Source organism: Silurus meridionalis, chromosome 24 (assembly GCF_014805685.1).
Source record: "Silurus meridionalis isolate SWU-2019-XX chromosome 24, ASM1480568v1, whole genome shotgun sequence".
Taxonomy (NCBI): domain Eukaryota; kingdom Metazoa; phylum Chordata; class Actinopteri; order Siluriformes; family Siluridae; genus Silurus; species Silurus meridionalis.
In genome coordinates this window covers 12,229,870-12,237,483 of record NC_060907.1, presented here as the reverse complement: position 1 = coordinate 12,237,483, position 7,614 = coordinate 12,229,870, and positions in this window count along the sequence as shown.

Below are 7,614 nucleotides of genomic sequence, written 5' to 3'. Positions count from 1 at the left end.
TAAAGGTCTATCATATTTTTTTTTTTTCAACTTTCCTTACTCGGTATATTTACCTAAATAAGATGTTCATATTAACCTCTGTCATATCTTGGGGTTGGGGTAATTTTACCAGCAAAATACCATTAGCTGGTCAGACATGACTTCATCCTGTTCAGAGAACACGGCAAATGAAAGTTTCTCATTCTATCCTTCACACAAGCTGTATTTTAAAGAAAAACCAAAACTTGTAGTTCTTATCTGATGTAACCCCACCCACCTTAAGAGACAATGGAGGGGTATTTTGCAGGACAACTGTCATGTTGACACCCATGAGAAAGGCATTGTTAACCTTGAAAAGCTTAATCAAGTTGTGTGATGACTTCCTGGAATGACACGCGTCTGAACTCCTTGTTGAATGGTATGTTGCGGTAGGAACTTGTCATCCAATCGGCCAGTCTTTGTAGGGAGAGGAAGGACTGCCGTCTTTCCTCAATGACTGATGGACCTGTTGGATCCGATGGCCAATGTTCAGGTTAAGCACCAATATACAGCTTGCAATTTATACAACAAAGAATAGGTTGGAGGATCGTCTTCCTTTGGAGTGCTACAATGTCTTTAAAATATTTTGAGGTTTTTTCCTCAGGTATTCCCTTTACAGACTAATTCTGCAGTCATCTGTCAATCAAACTCAATCCTCTCACAGACGGATATACAGTTCTCTCAGGAAGAATGACGAGTGTTCTTAACAGGTGCCCTCCACAGTGCAGTGGTGAGCAGCAGTGGCCTTCGTGTAGATATTTAGTGTGGATCAGGACTTTGTATCGTCCTTTTAAGAAGTGTATTTTTCAAACATAACAGTGGCTACCAAGGCCTTGCCCATCGTCTCTGAGTCATAAGCAGGACGTGAACGTGTAACGTGAAGGATATAAGCATTATGTTCTGGTCATAATTAAATAAAAGGTTTCATGGCTGGATGAACTTGTATATCAACAGCAGCACATACAATGAGAATAGTGGGCAGGGCTTGAAACACTGCAATGGGGAAAACAACTGAATACATCACAACCAGAAACTACAACCAGAAACTACAGTAAACACAAAACTGCTATTCTCACCAAACAAAAGTCATTCCGAGTCTAGAAAACAAGAGTGGTATTAATTCATTATTAATTATTCTGAACAAAAAGACTGGGTAAGAATAAGATTAGCTTTGGAGGAACTACTGAAAGTAACTAGACAAGGAGCATCAAGTTAGAAGATTCAACCTGTGAAGGACAAACAGCCACAATGATAAAGAGGAGTACGGTGACTCCGTGGTCTGGATGTTGGGGACTGATGGAACTGGATATGAGAAATAAAGTCAACTACAAATGGTACATACAATTCATGGTTCGGTACGTAACTCAATTTCTAAGTTATGGTTTTGGTACAGTTGGTGGAAGAAATGTAAAACATAAAAATGCTTGTTTATTCACCTTTTTTTTTTTTAAACCCTTATCAACATTTGTGAGCATCAACAGTTTACATTTTTAAATAAAATATTTAATTTCTAAAGATTTATAATATATACTGCCAAAAGTATTGGGTCACCTGGTCAGAAGTATTGTATGTGATTTTTGAGTATTGCAGTCCACATTTAGTCTCAATTTGCTCTAATAATTCTCTCCACTGTTCTGGGAAGATGTTCCACTAGATCTTAGTGTTCTTATGGATATTTGTGTTCATCATCCACAAGTATATTATGAAAGGCAGGCACTGATGCAGGTGAGGAGATCTGGGGTGCAGTCAGCGTTCCAATTCATCCCAAAGGTGTTTAGTAGGGATGAGATCAAAACTCTATAGGAGACCACTCAAGATCATCATCTCCAAACCATGTAAACCAGATCTTCAAGGAGCTCACCTTGTGCACAGGGGCATCACCATGCTGAAACTGGTTCGGGTTTCCAAGTTCAAGTGAATTTATTATAGTGCATCTAAAGACCTTCCATACATTTGAGTGCTTCCAGTTTTGGTGTAACAGTTTGGAAAACAACCACATACAACAGGAAAGGTCAGGTGACCCAATACTTTTGGAAATATAGTGAATGTTCTGCTTATTTCAGCATACTTTAACAAATGTCTTTATTTAAGAAACACAAGATAATTATTTCTTCATTCAAATTATTTGCTCTCAATTGATTTCTTCCATCCTTCATACATTTATTCACTTTCTCGATATACAGAATTGCTTTTATTTCTGCTTTTAAAAAGGAATTCTTAAAGCTGTACATAAAACGCGAAAAAATCCATATCGCTATTCTGTATGAATACATGTACCGTTACACCCCTAGACTCAATACATAGATCATTTAATAAACACAGTAAAATTACATATGGGGTCAATATCATTTGTTTAAACGTTCAACCTGCACTTTTTTCTGGATGTTCTTCTCACTGTCTCAGTCAAGCATTTGTTTGAAAATAGCCACCTAGTTATGGTAAACCCTCAGCCACTGATCTTCAAACTCCTGTTCTTGACTGACAAAAGGAAATCGATGAGGTGAGATTTTGCTGTTGTCGCTCATCTGCCTTAAGGTTTGACGTGCATTTTGAGCTGCTTGTCTTCTCGCCATGGTTCTAGTTGTTTTAGTAGTTGAATTTCCATACACTTCCTGTCTACTTAGACCAATCGGGGCCTCCTCTTCTGATCTCTGTCATCAACAAGGAGTTTTCAACTGTCAGTAAAGATGAGTTTTTGTTTTTTGTTCTTGAGAGAGAATGGTGTGTTTGAAATCAATGAATCTCTGCAATACTCTAGACCAGGGGTCACCAACATGGTGCCCGTAAGGACCAAATGAGTCGCCCTTGGGCTTTTTCTAAAAAAAAAAATAGTTTACCATAGCGCCACTTACCAGTGAGCTGCATCCTATTTTTTTTATTGTTGCTATTCTTTTTGAAATCACACTTGCATTGGTGTGAATTTGAAAATGACAATATTAAAATATAGACGACTAGATAGAGATGAATATGATTAATTATTCATAATAACAATTAAAGGTAAATTGAGCAAATTTTTTATTTCAGGAGTGTGTATCAAACTGGTAGCCCTTCACATTAATCGGTACCCAAGAAGTAGCTCTCAGTCTCAAAAAGGTTGGTGACCCCTGCTCTGGACGAACTCATTTGATACCGATAACATGCCATCCGTTTTTTTTACTTTCCTGCATCTGCATAATTTTATTCATTGTGCTGCTGAAACATAATTGATGGATTGGATACCTATTATAGTAGCTGACAGTGTGTTTTGTTGTTTAATCTGTTGGACTAAAAAATTACTCAGGTTTACCACACAGGACACACAGAACACACAGGACATGGCCATATTGCCCATTTAATTGTTCGCTTTCCCTGGCTTTTTCTGCTTCACTTTCTATATCTGGTCTCTATATTCTTGTTCATAAAATATACTAATCCATGAACTTAAAAAAAAAAAATCCACAAGTGTACCAGTTTGTAAGAATCTCAAAAGATGATGTGTTGCTTGAGAAACAATATCACATCTAAACTTCTACAATGTTTATCTTCACAGTAGCCCTGCTTTATTACACTAAAAAAAACACAAATGCTTGAGCCTGTTCCAGCTTCTACCAAAGAAAATGAACAGAAGAATGAACCTCGAGACTTCCAGTGAAACTTCATCTCTCTCTTGTCAATCAGTTCTTCCTAAATGATTGACAGTAACCAAAGCCTGAAGCCTGGTTTTTAAATCTTATATATTTCTGTCAACACAATTACCACCACTAACATAATTCTAGAAGTGTTTGAGATGAGCTTGTTGTTTTGCTAATTGCATTATTAAGGTCAGAGGTGGGAAGTATTGAAGTACAAATACTTTGTTACTGTACTTAAGTAGATTTTTCTGGTATCAGTACTTTACTTCACTATTTATTGGACAAATTTTTACTTTCACTCATTATATTTTAACACAAATATTTGTACTTTCTACTTCTTACATTTTCAAAACAGACTTGTTGCTTTGGTTCAAATCTATTTGGTGACATGTTCAATATTTTTTCTTCTAACTGAATGTTGTTTTCAGCCCATTAACCCATTTCCTGTCATTGCAGTGCTTTTTCAATCTATCACTGGTCTATCATTTCCTTTCCCTCACACACCACAGATTAGATTTTTTTTTATATTAATATGATGAGAGCTCCAGTTACCAGCATGACACTAAAACCAGTGCTGGAATTGAGGGGGGCTGAGTAGATCCAGGACTCCCCCATAAAATACACTTAGGGGGTCCCCAAGATTATTTTAGTAAAAGATATATGAATTACACAAGAACTGGGGACTAGATAAGACTTGACTCAATTCGAGCACTGACTAAAACACGCAGTGGTAACGACTACTTTTTACTTAAGTACATGTCAGAGCCCAAACTTCTTTACTTCTTTACTCTAAAAGTGTAGCCGGTACTTCAACTTTTACTTTCAGTACTTTGAGTCTTTAAAAACATTAGTATCTGCACTTCTACTTGAGTGAACAATGTGTGTAATATTGGCATCTCTGATTAAGGTTAATTGCTATGAGAATTTTCATCATCAACCTAATGCACCTCACCACCACCTCTATATACATACACACCTCAAGTATTCTATAATACACACTACTGTTGGGCAGAAATATACAGTCTGAATAAAAAAAAGCATCTGCAGGTGTGATATGAATAACCCCTATTACGATGCAGATCCGATTTCGATTTGATTCAATACAATGTGATGCAATATTAAAAAATGTGATGCTATGCAATTCAATATGGCACTGACAGACTAATTTATAGATTTACTTAAGTGCCTTCTAACTTCGGACTAGTGCAAAAGAAAAAAAAAAAGATTAAATAAAAGCAGATGTTTTTATCCAGTTTTCTACAGCTCTACCTCTGCCATGTTAATCTATAAGTTTTTTTCTACTGATGAAAATGTTAAAAACGATGCATCGCGATAAATAAGGCAACTTGTATGTATCAATATTATACTTCAATTTTAAAGCAACAAAGCACAAATTCAGGTCCTGGATTCAACACCCCAAAGTACACTCATTAAATTCTCACCCAGACTTTATAAATGACCTGTCACCTTTCTTTTACATCTCTCTGTAACCGTTTGCACCAAAATCTCTGAAATCCCTTGCAAACCAAATCCACTCAAATTGAATGAATTTCAAGAATCATTCCAGCAAGTTACAATATTCAGTTTAATTCAGATTTATTTGTATAGCACTTTTAACAATGGACATTGACGCAACTTTAAAAAGCAACAGGTTAAAACATTTTTATTGATATGTTAGTCCATGTAAGTTTAGAGCATATAAGTTAATTCCCTATAATTGTATTCCTAAGGAACAGGAAAATAAACTCCCTAAGATGGTATAAGGACGAAACCTTTTTTTTCCCCCTTTATTTTATTCTTTATTTTTCAGAAACAACAAGAAGTCAAGAAGCTTTTATTGTCATTTCAGCAATATATATAGCTGATCCAGTACACAGTGAAATGAAACAACGTTCTTCCTGAACCCTGGTGCTACATACACCAACAATCACAAAAACAGAACACACAGGGTTAAGGACTAGTAAATGTCCTCGCAACATAAAGTGCATGGTGTGCAACCTGGTGCAGACAGTGCAAGACAACACAAGACAGTACAAGACAATACAGGACAGTGCAGGACAACACAAGACAGTACAAGACAATACAGGACAGTGCAGGACAATACAGGACAGTGCAAGACAACACAAGACAGTACAAGACAATACAGGACACTGAAAGACAACACAAGACAGTGCAAGACAATAAAGGACAGTGCAGGACAACACAAGACAGTACAAGACAATACAGGACAGTGCAATACAATACAAGACAGTGCAGGACAACACAAGACAGTACAAGACAATACAGGACAGTGCAAGACAACACAAGACAGTGCAAGACAACACAAGACAGTACAAGACAATACAGGACAGTGCAAGACAACACAAGACAGTACAAGGCAATACAGGACAATGAAAAACAACACAAGACAGTGCAAGACAATAAAGGACAGTGCAGGACAACACAAGACAGTGCAAGACAACACAAGACAGTGCAAGACAACACAAGACAGTACAAGACAATACAGGACAGTGCAAGACAACACAAGACAGTGCAAGACAAATACACAAAATACAAAATAAAAAAATAGCGCCGCCAGTAAATCTGTTGTAAAGAGACATAAAGTGAACAGTAAAAAAAAAAAATTTAACACAATGTTGTGCAAAGAGCAAAATCAGCAATCCAAAAAAGATGTGCAAAAACTGCATGTAAACAGTTTATGGTAATGAAGGGATGTGAGTGGTACTGAAGATGTGTTGTAGTAAAGTAAAAAAAAAAATTATACATTCTAAAATGTCTGAGGAAGAAACCTTAAGAGGATCTTGACTCATCCTCATCTGGGTGACACCAATTGTTCATTCATAATAGTATTGCATGAGGTGTGCTGTTCAGTGAGGGGAACTGTTCATGCACTACACAGCCACTAGGGGGCGAGCTGCTTCTTAGTAGCTCTGTCCGAAACAACACGCTACTTTACTAAACAGTGTATCAGAGTAGTGCAATACAGGCTTCTAATATGCTTCTTAAACTAGAGCAGTTGTTTTAATACAAAAACCACCAGCAACATTTTATTCACTTGTATGCTCTTTGGCATCGTTGTAGCCCTTAATCACTATTCCTTCACTTCAAACTCTCCTGCACTTTATCATTTGGATGAAAATCTTGGATTCGTGTATTACCCATATTGTACACCTAAATCTTTTTTTTTTTATTGAATAAATGCATATTTAATTCCTAAAAAGGCACACTACTTTGCCACACTATTTAGTAGCTATTGTAGTATGCGGTTAAGGACACAGCCTGAATCATTTGCACAATTATAAATGCTGAAGACAGCAATGTAAAGTAAGTAATGTATCTGAGCTCATATATAGTCTACATATTGTCCTATTGTGTTTAAAATAAATAAATAATTACATATAAAAAGCAAGCAATTGTATATTCTATTTTCAAATACAATTTAATGCCTTTTTTTACTACAGATTTTAATATTGGAGTGACGTCCGTAATAAAAATCAAACAAAACCATATCAACTTTTTTTTTTTTTTTAATTTTTTTTGGAGATCATTTGTGTGTTGCCTTTCCCCCTCAATGATGGTCTTGTTATTTGATTTAATTACATAAATCTTACTGCATGTGCAATATTTTCAGCATGGCATCATGGAAGATTTGATCATTCATTCTTTGAGAGCTTTCACTCTGATCATGGCCAAAATGTTTCTATAACAACATGCAACTAATCCTATTTTATTCGTTTGGAAATTTGGGAATTTTAGCATTAATTCAAATCGATTATGCATTATTATTATTGCATCTGCTCCATTTCTATAAAAGTCCAAACAACGTGCAGTCGATTTTACATGACTTTTTTATCCTCTTGATCTCACAGGAAACTCCAGACTTATACAGGAGGTATTTACTGTTCATTGAGTAGATCAGTAATGCAGAGAATTTAAACCCAAACTTCAGATATCCCCTTATTCGTCTCACAGTGGGGAAATTTCT